Here is a 13,232-nt window from a genome sequence, read left to right as displayed (position 1 = left end):
GTGACCTAACACCTAAAGGCTCAGCCACATTCACAACTGTTTGCCATGCTGGGGACCAGGTGTTTAACACAAGAGTGTGTGGTGGTCTTCAAACCACAGCACCATCCTGTCTATAACTTATCATGTCTCTCTCCATGACAACTCTTATCAAAGAAAACACTTTATTAGGGCTAGGTTACAGTTCAGAGGTTTAATCTGTGTCATCATGGTGGGTGACATGCAGACAGACATGATACTAGAGAAGAATCTAGGAGTTCTGCACCTTGATCCAAAGGAACAGAAGGGATCTATGTCCCACACTAGGCATAACTTGAGAATAGGAGACCTCAGAGCCTGCCCGCCACAGTGACACACTTCCTCCAACAAGGACATACCTCCTAATAGTGCCACTCCCTAGGGGGGGCATTTATTTCAAACTACCACTGGTACCATCACCTGGACAAGGTGATAAATCCTAACCCACTTTATACCAGCATATATATTATATATATATATATATATATATATATATATATATATATATATATATTTACTTACTTATAGTTGCAATTGTACTTATTTGTAGATACAGTGTGAAAATGTGACTCAAATAAGCAATACATAATTATCAAATCTTGATGGCTCAACAGCTAAAAACACTGACTGCTTTCCAGAGGACCTGGTTTTAATTTCCAGCATCCACATTGCAACTCATACCTGTAACACCAACTCAAGGGGATCCAACACCTTCACACAGACACACATGTAGGCAAAACACCAATGCACATCAAATAAAAATAAATATATCATTTTGTGAAAAACTGTGGGGTCAGATTTCCATATTCTTAGGCATATTAGAATTATTGTTACTAATGGATAATTGCCACTATTAATACGTACATATATACAGTAGATACTGACCAATTGAGGATACATTTATCATTTTACTGTCCTTGTCCAGTCTCTGGGGCATCTGAGCGTCTCTGTTTTGCTCATTCATAAAGAGCATCACAGGTTATTTTAAAGAAGAATCTCTGTGCTGTGTTGCAGCACACCGCAACCTACTCCTTCTGTTTAACCCTTTTGGGACCTGTTATCCAAACTCTCTCTGCTCCTCTCTTCACCTTTCCAGCTTCTAGGAATCACTATTCTACAGTCACATCAACCACTGGAGTGTACCACTGCAGGTGAGTAACATTCATAAGTAATTTCTTCTCTTTTTGACTCATTGTCCTCTGTGACACCATCTATTGAGCAGTCTGTTCCTGGTGACCACTTACCTGCCTCTGTGTCATGAAGAACACCCAGGGCCTAGTCTCACCCAGACTTTAATCTATTTCTGTGTGCTTCAACACTAATAGTGACAGTGGGAAGCCCTTACCATAGTGTAAGTAGCACAAGAAGCCATCAGCAGAGAAGTCCATTATGAACAGGAGGCTTTTTGTCATGTACATGGGAAGTGTTTCTATACATTGCAGGGTTGTGTGTGATGGTTTATATCAATTTTCAACTTGACAGGACCTAGAGTTGCCTTGGAGACAAATCTCTGGGAATGTCTGTAAGATACTATCTGATTAAGTTAATCAAGATGGGAAGACCCTCCATAAATGTGGGCAGCGCCATTCCCTAGGCCGGAGCCTTGGACGGCATAAAATGGAGAAAGCCCTTGAGCGCCAGCCTTCATCTCTCTCTGCTCCCTGACTGCAGGTGCCATGTGATCAGCTGTCTCCCCCATCACAACGGACAGTAGCCTTGAACTGTGAACCTGAATAAACTCCTTTCCTCTTAAATTGTTTTTGCCAGGGTATTTTATCACAGTAACAGGAAAACTAATACAAGTAACTGTATGGGTAGGCAGTGGTGGCACACACCTTTAATCACAGCACTCAGGAGACAGAAACAGGAGGATCTCTGTGAGTTCAAGGCTATCCTGGTCTACAGAGCAAGTTCCAAGATGCCCAAGGCTACATAGAAAAATCCTGTCTTTGGATTTCTAGTGCTGTGAAGAGACACATGACCATGAAAACTCTTATAAAAGAAACATTTAATTGGGAAGCTTTATTACAGTTTCAGAAGTTCAGCCCATTATTATCATGGGCTTTTTCTCCTCAAAATTTACATTTTGTAATTTACTCTGCTCAGATTGCTCCTTTTCATTATAAATCTTCATTAGAGTTAACACTAATAACTACATGAAAGAGTCCATACTAGGCTATTTTGAGAATTTTTCTGCCAATGGAATTAATCCAAAAGTCTGAACTTTAACCTCAGCCAGACTCTTTGGGCAAGGGCAAAAGGCAGCCACTTTCTTCACCAAAATATCACAAGAACAATCTACTAAGGCAACATACTAAAATTCTTCTCCTCTGTAACCTCATGAGCAAACTCCCACAGTTCATCAAATCACATTCAACACCACTGTCTTCCATGCTCATACTAGTGTGGCCCATTAAGCAGCACTTAAAGCATTCAACTACTTTTCTAACCCACAGTCCCAAGGTTCGTATTCCTTCAAACAAAAACATGATCTGGCCCATCACAGCAATACCCCACTCCTGGTACCAACTTCTGTCTGAGTTAGGACTTCTTTGCTCTGAAGAGACACCTGACCACAGCAACTCTTATAAAGGAAAGATTTAATTGGGGTAGCTCAAGGTTTCAGAAATTCTGTCCATTATCATCCAGGGATCATGGTAGCATGCAGGCAGATATGGTACTAGAGAACTAGCTGAGAGTCCTACATTGCAGGAAACAGGAAATGTTCTGAAAGTCATAGTGAGAGAAACTTGAGCAAAAGAGACCTCGAAGACGACCTCCACAGTGACACTCTTCTTCTAATGGTGCCACACCTACTCCAACAAGCCACACTTCCTAATAGTGCCACTCCCTATGAGCTTATGGAGTCCAATTACTTCAAACTACCACAAACCTTATCTCAAAAAAAACCATAAAACAAACAAAAAACAAGTAACTGCCCATTGTTTATCAACAATGAGCTTCTACCAATTCAACTTATGGTGTATTGCAAATGTCCAGTCTATATATACTATGTGTGGTAGTGATATGTGGTATGTGTGGTAAGTATGGAGTGGATAAGCATGAATCCTTTCTGCAGTTTGTTGAATCATCAAAATGCTGTACTAAGTGATAAATGCTTAAAACTGTACAAGGAAATCACTGGTTGAACACACGAGAACAAATGCCGTAGGAAGACAGTCCTCATGGACATTCCAGACCCAGATAAATACCCAGAGGAATACCTGAACTGCACGTTTTGCAGCTGTGTGCCTTCACCTCTATGTCTACAGTGAATGAACAACTAGACAGGACAATCTCACTGTCAAAGCAGGACATCAGAAACTTCAGTCCCAAGTATGCACACAGCAGGAAAGGATGCCAAGGTCTGTCTGCACGTTTAACCTCATCCTAAGCAGCAAAGGAATCATTGATTTTTTTTTTCCCACCAGTCCAACGAAGTACAGAAAACAAACATGCAGGAAGCCATGGGAAATCTAAGGCCAGCTCTAGTGTCTGCAGATGGCATGGGGTGTATGTGTCCATGCAAGGAGATGTAGGAGCTTGAGAGACTATGCCTTGGAGTACATTGAGCCCCCTCCATTGACTTATGGATTCTGTGAGAGGGAAAATCCATTTTCTTTAAAGGCAGGCATGACTCCTGGTATGAAAAAAAGTGGCCCCACCCTCATGGGCAGCATAAATTGGACTCTGGATTATAATTTATAAAAAAGCAAAAAGGGGCTGGAGAGATGGCTCAGCCGTTAAAGGCTAGGCTCACAACCAAAAATATAAAAAAGAAAAAAGAGGACATGAAGTTGGAAGGAAATATGGGATGTAGGAGTGGGCCTAGGTGAAGTCAGGGGAAGATTGGAAGTGAATATGATCAAACTGCATTCTGTGCATGTATAAAATACTCAAAGAATTAATAAAAATTATACCTTCTAAAATATTATGGAGACAGAGGAAAGAAGGGGACAAAATAGCTTTGTTTTAAGAAGGACAGACAAACCTGTTTGTGACCCTTTGGTTCTTTCTTCCTGACTGGAGCTGGCTCTCTGGCCCTGTTTCCTTATAAAGAGGGAGCTTATCTTCTTGGAGATTTTCCCAAAAAAAATCAGGGCCAGGCTTCCCTTCCCTCAGCTTGGGGCATAGCTATGAATGCTGTGAAAGGAAGCAGATTGGTTTCAGACATGATTTATTACAGAAACCTTCCTCCTGCACTGGTGAGGTATGTAACAGGAGGGGCTGGAGAGATGGCTCCATGGTTAAGAGCACTGGCTGTTCTTCCAGAGGATGCAGGTTTGATTCTCAGCACCCACAAGCTAGTCTGATTTGGTCTTCTGTCATTCCCAGTCATTTCAAGTCTTGTTCATGCCAGGGGGTGGATGCTGCAATCCCCTAGATGATTTCCGGTTATACAGAATAAACAAAGACAGACAGAAACAAAGACAGACAGATGGAAAGAAAAGGGCAGGCTCAGGACTAAGGGAAGTCAGTGTGACGACCCTTTTTATTTTATTTTACAATATAATTTAATTCTACATATCAGCCAAGGATTCCCTTGTTTGAAACTGGTTGGCAGGTGCTTGTGCCTACCCTCAGCCCTTTCCTGCTGGAGTGGGAGGAAGCCAGGCACAGAGAAACAGGTGATGTTGCAGCATAAGAGAGAGGAGATCGGGCAATGCGATCAGGCAGAATGTGTGCTCAGGTCTCCAGAGCAAGATGCTGGCAGTTCAGGGCTGCGTGAGACACCTAGCTCCTATCCTGCCCAACTGCCCTGGCCAGCAGGGCTTCAACGGGTTCTGACCACCCTAAGGATGGAATAATAGGGACAGGAGACACAAAGGAATACACCAAGACAAGATTCTGATCAAGGTGCAACTTTATTTTTCTCCAGGAGGGTTTATATAGTTCCTGCAGGGTAGGGGGAGCAAGAAGCTGTTATCTGCATAGGGTGGGGCAAGCTAACAGGATGTTTATGCTAGACGCTGGCAGTTCAGGGCTGCATGAGACACCTAGCTCCTATCCTGGCCAACCTGTCTCCTTCCAGAGTAGGACTCAGGCTCAGCTCTGCCCTCCACTCCTGCTCCTCTTTATTCAGGTTTGCAGGAAGAACTTCCAGTAATTACAGAAGAGCAGAGGAAATGACAGAGCTGCCTGACCTTCTGAAAGAAACATGGCTCCTTATGCCCTGCCCCTACTTTTCCTGGAAGACCCCCCACCCACTCCACCTTTTCATCTCGGGAATATCATGAGTGTGTTATTCCTGCTATGACTTGTGAACACACCCAGTCCCTGGCTCCCTCCAGAAGTCAACCATTAACCAAAGGATTCCAAGCTCTTAGGAAACGGAGCTCCCCCTCCTACCCCAGCTCGGTACCTCTTCCCACTAAGACACCTGGGTACTAACAGGAGACCACTTCTCAGCATTCTTGATGAAATCATCTCCCTATGAAGACGGTGAAGTGGGAGGAAGCAGGTGTGAGACAGGACCCTGTGTCAGGGAGCAGCCTCGGTGACTGTGTGCAACCATCTGAGGGCCAGAATGGCTCTGGGAGTCAGGATTGCCCAGGGTAAGATGAAATACACTGGGTGGACGGGATACAGGTGGGGATTTACACAGTCAGAGCCAGGAAGGCCTGACCCTTTGGCTGAACTGTGATCATCTCTGTGCAGATTATGCAAAGTCTGGAATTCGGCTAAGACCCTCTGAGAAGGATGGAGAACTGGCTGAATATGCAAACAAGGTCCAAATATAGGAACCAAACCAGCCTTCACTGCAGCCTCCACCCCACAGGGTCTGGGCAGGAAGAACTGAGGGGTAGAAATCATAAAACAGAGGACAGGGGCTTTCAGTGGACCCGATCTGGAAGGAAACCCAGGAAGATCAGAGCACTCTCAGCTCCTCCTCTTTCTTGGGCTCTGGATGTCCTAGGAGGATTTCAGAACTTCTCACCTCACCCCTTCCTTTCTTCTGTGTGAATAAGAAATCTTGGAGGATCTTTCCTCAAGCCCTCCCTGAATTCAAGCTATTTCCTTAGAGTGAGAGAAGAGACACTTCAGGAGGAAAGCGGCATCTGGCCACAGTCACTTCCATAGCAGGTAAGTGGAGGGCCTCTCTTACTTTTCCTATCCTTTTCTCTGACAAAGACAACTTCAAATCAAGGGTGTATTTTTGTTTGTGGTTTATGAAGAGTTACCATCTATCTTAGTTACTTTGCTATTGCTCTGATAAAACCCCATGACAAAGCAACTTGGAAAAGAAAGCATTTGATTGGGGGCTTATACCCACAAGCAGCTGGCACAGAGAGCTAACTGGAAATGGCATGGACTTTTGAAACTTCAGGGACACGCCTCCCCAACAAGGTCACACCTTCTAATCCTTCCCAAACATCCCACCAACTGTATTCAAAGTGTTCAGACCTATGAGCCTATGGGAACCATTCTCATCCAAACCATCACATAGTTCATGGTGGCACCAAGGTATGAAAGCAGAACTATGGGACAGTTGGTCACATCACATTGCAGAAACAGAGCAACAAATGCTGATGCTGGTAATTTGATCTCATCTCTGCCCTCTGTGCAGGAAATGGTGCCACCCCCAGTCAGGGTGGGTCTTCCTACCACCACTAAACCTCCCTAGAAATACACCCACAGATACAACCAGAAGTTGGCTCTCTATATCATTTTTTTTTTTTTTTTGGTTTTTTTTTTTTGGTTTTTCGAGACAGGGTTTCTCTGCGTAGCTTTGCGCCTTTCCTGGAGCTCACTTGGTAGCCCAGGCTGGCCTCGAACTCACAGAGATCCGCCTGGCTCTGCCTCCCGAGTGCTGGGATTAAAGGCGTGCGCCACCACCGCCCGGCTCTCTCTATATCATTTTTAAGCCAATAAATTGACAGTTGAGCCTAACCATTACAACCCTGTTCATGAGCTAACATGAAATTGGACTCCTGATACCAGGACAGGAGAGCTGGAGGTCTGGTTTACCCCACACAAGGAGTTCACCTCAAGGCCCCTTTCTGATGCTTTTCTTTTTAAAAATGTATTTAGTTACTTTTCTGTGTATGAGTGTTTTACCTGAATGTATGTATGTGCACCATATGCGTACCTTTGGGCCACAAGGTCATCAGATCATCTGGGATGGGAGAGGATCAGATCCTCTGGGATGGGAATTAAGGAATGTTGTGAGGCACCATGTGGGTGCTGGGCATTGAACCTGGGTCCTCTGCAGAGCAACAAATGCTCCTATCTCTGAGCCACTCTCCATCCTTCTGATGGTCTTCTGCGGCAGCTAGCAGACATTATTTTCTGCTTAAACTCATCCGACACAACAGTGAGGAGATGAACATCTCTTTTGTCTGCCTCCTCGTACTTCCTGGCTCCTCTGATGGGGCTCAAGTTTGGGGGAAAGGGAGTAGAATGTGCTACTCAGATCTAAGGGAATCTCTACTGTAAACTCCTCATTTTCCTAGAGGGTTAGACCCCCACTGTCAGAACCACCCACAGACACTACCTAGGTTACCCTGATAGTATGAGAACTCATGAGCCCCTCACCTACATGACCCCTTACCTACACTACCCATGGACTAGGAGTTTCAAGATAGGGTTGAGAGGCTGTCTGTGTGCCCTTCCAGTTTGACTCAGCTCAAGTATTTTATCTGCATTGAGAAGCCAGCTCCACAGTCAGGCACAGACTCGTTCCTTTGTACATTACGGTAATGCATTGAGAGCTTTTCAAACTCCCCTTTTTCCAATTTCCTGATGCATGCCCTGTGCGCCCCTGATGTTGTCAATCATGAGGAAGCATATCAAATCTTTCTGGAATAAATCAACACACTGGTTTTAGCTCACTCTTTCCTCCTGCTGGGCAAATGGGGAATGAAACCAGGAATTCGACCTGGTGGTGGTGGCACAAACCTTTAATCCCAGCATTTAGGAGGCAGAGTCAGGCATATCTCTGTGAGTTCAAGGTCAGCCTGGTCTACAAAACAAGTTCCAGGACAGCCAGGGCAGTTACACAGATATAACCCTGTCTCAAAAAACAAAAACAAAACAAAATAAAAATTTATGATCAAAACCAGGATTTTGGTACATATTAGCATCTATGTTCACAAAAAACTACTGAATTATTAAATCTATAACTACCTGGCTGGTTCCCACATCACTGAGTTCCTTTGATGAGGACTCTGTCAAGGTAGACAAGGTATGAACTACACAGAACAACACACAGGAAATGCTCTCAGGAATATAAGTCACTATGCTACATAAGCTACTAATTTTATTGGGTGGAATATAAATGGACTTTTAAAAGATTTATTTAGCCCATGCGGTGGTGGTGCACACCTTTAATCCCAGCACTCAGGAGGCAGAGACAGGCAGATCTCTCTGTGTTCGAGGCCAGCCTGGTCTACAAATCAAGTTCCAGGACAGCCAGGGCCACACAGAGTAACCCTGTTTTCAAAAAAAAAAAAAAAAAGAAAGAAAAAAAGAAAAAAGAAAAAGAAAAAAGGAAAAGTTATCTTTTGTTTATATTTATGTATATGTGTGTGTGAGCATCATACAAATGCAAGTGCCTGGGGAGCCCAGGGGGCTTTGGATCCCCCAGAGCTGGAATTTCAGGTAGTCGTGAGCCACCTGATACAGCTGCTAGGAACTAAACCCAGGTGGTCCACAAAATCAGCAATTGCTCTTAACCACTGAGCCATTTCTCCAGGCCTTAAGTAGACTTTTCAAATTAACCAACTGGAATAGATTTTTTTTTTACCTTCAGAGACTTAAGATCCCCCACCTAACCCTGGAATAGAATATTTTTTAATGCAATTCAGCGGAACATGGGAGAATAGACCGAAGTGTGCGATTGAGTGGTGAATTCTTTCTTTCCAGGTATGTTCCTTCGGATCTATTTTATGTGAAATGGATTTCTTGCTGTTGCTATGACTCATAATACTGTAAAGATGTTGCCCACAGAATCGGGTCACTCTGTCACTCATCCCTAGATATCAGTGTTCGAGCCTCCTTGTCTCCGTCCCCTAAAATCCTCTGTCATGCCTCCAGTGTATGGAGCTTTTGAAGGACCTCCACCCTCTTATTCCTATCTTGAGCTTTAATAGCTTCAAGAACTGGGTGTGCATGGGTAGCCGGGTGGAGAATACTCATAGTGCTGTTAAATGTCTGGTATTCTAGTACTGGTATGAAAAGTGTGGGCTACCAGCCTTAGATTTCCTTCCCTGTTGGGTGAAATGGATTTAGTTAATTATTTCTCTTACTGAACTTAGTGTCTATATTGGACCCACATTCCATGAAGGGTGTCCTGAGGAGTTCAAACTATACAGGGAGTCCACTTGCCAACCCTTGTTATTAGAGATATTTCTCCAGAGTCTGTAGTATATATTGATGAGGACCATGTTGATGCTCAGATGTGTCATGTGCCCACTAGTCACTGGAGTCCGCCTAAGTGTGTCAGGTCTTGGTTATGGATCACACAGATAAAAATCTAAAATTCAAAACCACTGCTTCAACTATTCTTATTCCCTTGTAGAAAACACTAGATGAGGTACTGAACTATTAATATTCACCAGATGGCACTGTGTTGGGTTTAAACAGAAATTGTTTAAGCCCACAAATGTAATCAGAAATGATGAGTTTGGTCACAGATTATACCCAGAAGCAAATGTGATGACATGTTGAAAGGATGAGAATAGAGTGAGACATAAATTTCAACCTAGTTTGTAAAACATTTACTACCACGTTAAATAAACTGGTAATTGTTGACCTTTTTTCTAATAAGAGAAGAAAACTGTGCTCATTAAAATTTTGAGTAGTAGGGTTTAGAGAGAAGTTTCCACAGTTAAGAACAAGTACTGCTCTTCCAGAGGACACAAGTTCAGATAAGTTTATTAAGGTACACAATATTTTGGGGAACACAATACCACCACATTTCTTCTCTTTTTGTCTAAAATTAAAGAAAGCTTATAACTAATACAAGAAAAACTATCCAATAAGTATATATAATATATATAGCCAAAAATTACATTAATGATGTCTAGTCCATTAACATTTGACAGATTCAGATAAAAACTCCATTATATATATTAGCAATGTCCAGTCCAGTAACATCTGATAACATCAGGCAGCTCACAACTGCCTGTGACTCCAGCTCCAGGGGAATCCACCACCCACTTCTGGCCTCTGCATACTGCACTTGCTTGTGCATAAAGCTAGGAATGATGAGAAACACTGTCTTCTGGACATGACATAGCTGTTATATCTAAGAACCCACAGCAGTCGTAGCTACCTGCACGAGATGTACACAAGACTGGGAGCATCCACATTCATCATGGATAGGGAGACTTATAGGGCCCCAGTCCTGCTCAGGAGCTACAGGAGTATAATGGATGCTGGTGTAGGAAAAGTCACGTTCCTCACTGGTGTAATCACTGGGATGTTGTTTTCACTCAAGTCAATAGCTTCCACCCATGCAAGCAACCTTTTAAAAAGGCTGTGGACCACAGATAAAAGACATGAGAATTGGAGGAGAATTTATTAAAAAGAAGGAGTTTATTGAGAGAGGGAAGGCAATAAGAAAGGAAAATGTGGGGAATATGATTAAAATACATTGTGTATGTATGACACTGTCATAGAATAAATTAATTTTAAATATTTTTGAACTGGGATGGGAGGATCAAGTGGAGAAGAAGAGGGAAGAGAAGGATGAGGGAGGGAATACTGGGAGAAACAATTAAAATTAAGGGCCATTTGAGGGGTAGGATGAAAACCTAATACAGTAGATGCTTGCTGAAACATAAAATCACCAAATAACGGAGAGACAGAATCCAAACTGGACATCTCTTGTCACCAAATGAAGCTTATAGGGAATGGGTTACATCTAACTGAGCTGATGGCCAAAGGGAACCCCTAACAACCCAGGCTGTTGCAAAGACTCTTGATTGCTTTCCACAAACTGACGGCAAGGCCCTGCGGCTGAAGACAACACCTACACAAGTCAACGGCCACAAGCTGAGCTGCTGCTTGGCTAGAGCCCTCACCCCTAGAGTAGGCTAGTGTTCTTGGAATCATAAACTGCTCTACACACTACCAAAAAGATAAACATAAACTCCAACTTAGCTACAAGCCCTTCAATCTACAATGGTGTCCTGACTGCAAGACACATTGGTGTAATAGTGGCACAGAGCTTGTGGGAGCAACCAACCAACATCTGATTTGACTTAAGACCACTCCAAAAGATGGAGCCCATACCCAATACTGTTTGAGTGACTGAGAACCTAAGACTAGACAGCCCAGGGACCCAGGGGAAAACCAAATACTACTGTTCTCTAAAGGAATGTAGCAATAAAATGACTCCTAATAACATTTTACTGTACTCGTAGCTCAGTGCCTTGCCCAGCCATCATCAGAGAAGCTTCCTCCTGGGAACAAATATAGAGACCCACAGCCAGACAATATGCAGAGAGTAAGAGCTCGGAATATCCACCCCTAAATGGGGTGTTTCCATCAGATCTCTCCCTTCAGAGCTCAACTCTGTGAAGAGGAGGTGGTAAGAGTATAAGAGTCTAAGACTTTCTAAACACAGCAGAACTGATCACATATGAGCTCACAAAGACTGAGACAGCATGCACAGGGTCTGCATGGGTCTGCACCAGATGGAGTCCTAGAGCCGAAGGAACTGAACACATACTGTATCCTTACCAAGAAGCTATCTCCACCTGATTACCAGTTGCAAGTGAAAGTTTAGTTTTTCTCCAAAGGAGTCTCACGGGGCATGCAAACTACTCTGAAGGATAGGCTTCCTGTCCAGCAGTAGATGGCCAACAGGAAGCCAGCTCAAGGGTGTCTTCAGAGGTTCTTTGTATCATAATGTCATAGCAGAGTTTTTTTGTTTTGTCTTTAATTTTTAATTTCTATTTATATATTTTTTGCCCCAGAGGTCCTTTGCATATATACTATGGCTCCCAGTTTTGCATTTTTATGGGATTCTTGGGTATGAAAATGAGTGGGTCTCTGCATCTATAGCTGTTTCTCGTGCCTTTCCTTGAATCTTTTCCTTCTGTTTGTTTGTTTTGTCCTGTTGTGATTTATTTATTTTTATTTTATCGTGTCATATTTTATGTTGTTATTATCCCTTAGTTGCCTATTTTTTTCTTCTAATGGGAGACAGGAAGGGTCTGGATTGAGAGGTGGTAGGGAAGAACTGAGAGAAGTAGAGGGAGGTAAAACCATCATCAGGATATAGTGTGTATAAAAATGTATTTTAAATAAAAGAAATAAATAAAATATTTTTAAGTGACAAAATTGTATTTGGTCCCCAAAATTAGTTCACAAGTCCTGACTTGTTAAGAGGAAATAACAAAGGCCAGGTAACACTCATGTTGATTACTTTTGTAACAGTGAGCAAATACCTGAAAGAAACAACTGAAGAAAGAAGAATTTTAAAACAAAGAATTTATTTTTGGCTCATGGTTTGAGAGGGCTGCAATCTATTCAGTTCTTGGCCACTGGGCCCGTGCTCTTAGGGAAAGCCTCATGGGGTTGAAAGCATGAGGATGTTCAGCCTGTTAGTTATTTAGCGGAGCTCTTACCCTGCGAGGAAATGTCACAAAACACGACAGAATCCACTAACAAGAGTTCTGTTAAGATGAAAGAGACAGACAAGTGCTCAGGCCTGCGGAGAGACACGTGTGTGGAGAAGAAGGAGAAGGAGGAGGAGGAGGAGAAGGAAGCCGGGAATATGGTGCCGGCTTATAAAGGCTGGTTGGCACATGTGTAAACAGGTCGATGTGGCTACTCCATGCATGTGCAGATCACTTGGTCGCATTGCGCGCTCTTACGCAACCATGCAAAGCCACAGGGTTCTGGTCATGGGTTCTGGTCACGCGAGATGCCTTGGCCCAGAAATGGCTATTTTTTTTTTTTAAAAGATTTATTTATTTATTATGTGTACGGCAGAGGGCGCCAGATCTCATTACAGATGGTTGTGAGCCACCATGTGGTTGCTGGGACTTGAACTCAGGACCTCTGGAGGAGCAATCGGTGCTCTTAACCTCTGAGCCATCTCTCCAGCCCCCAGAAATGGCTATTTTGACCTGGAACTGGCTAGGCGGAAGTGTCTAGGTCTGCCGGACATGCACAAACATGCCCAACCGTGGGGGCATGTTGTGAATCCCTCACAGCCCATGGAAGGGGAGAGAGAGATGAGAGAGACAGAGACAGAGACAGAG

Source organism: Peromyscus maniculatus, chromosome 8, assembly GCF_049852395.1.
Source record: "Peromyscus maniculatus bairdii isolate BWxNUB_F1_BW_parent chromosome 8, HU_Pman_BW_mat_3.1, whole genome shotgun sequence".
NCBI lineage: Eukaryota > Metazoa > Chordata > Mammalia > Rodentia > Cricetidae > Peromyscus > Peromyscus maniculatus.
The sequence above is the reverse complement of the archived record's forward strand: the minus strand, read 5'-3'. Positions refer to the sequence as shown.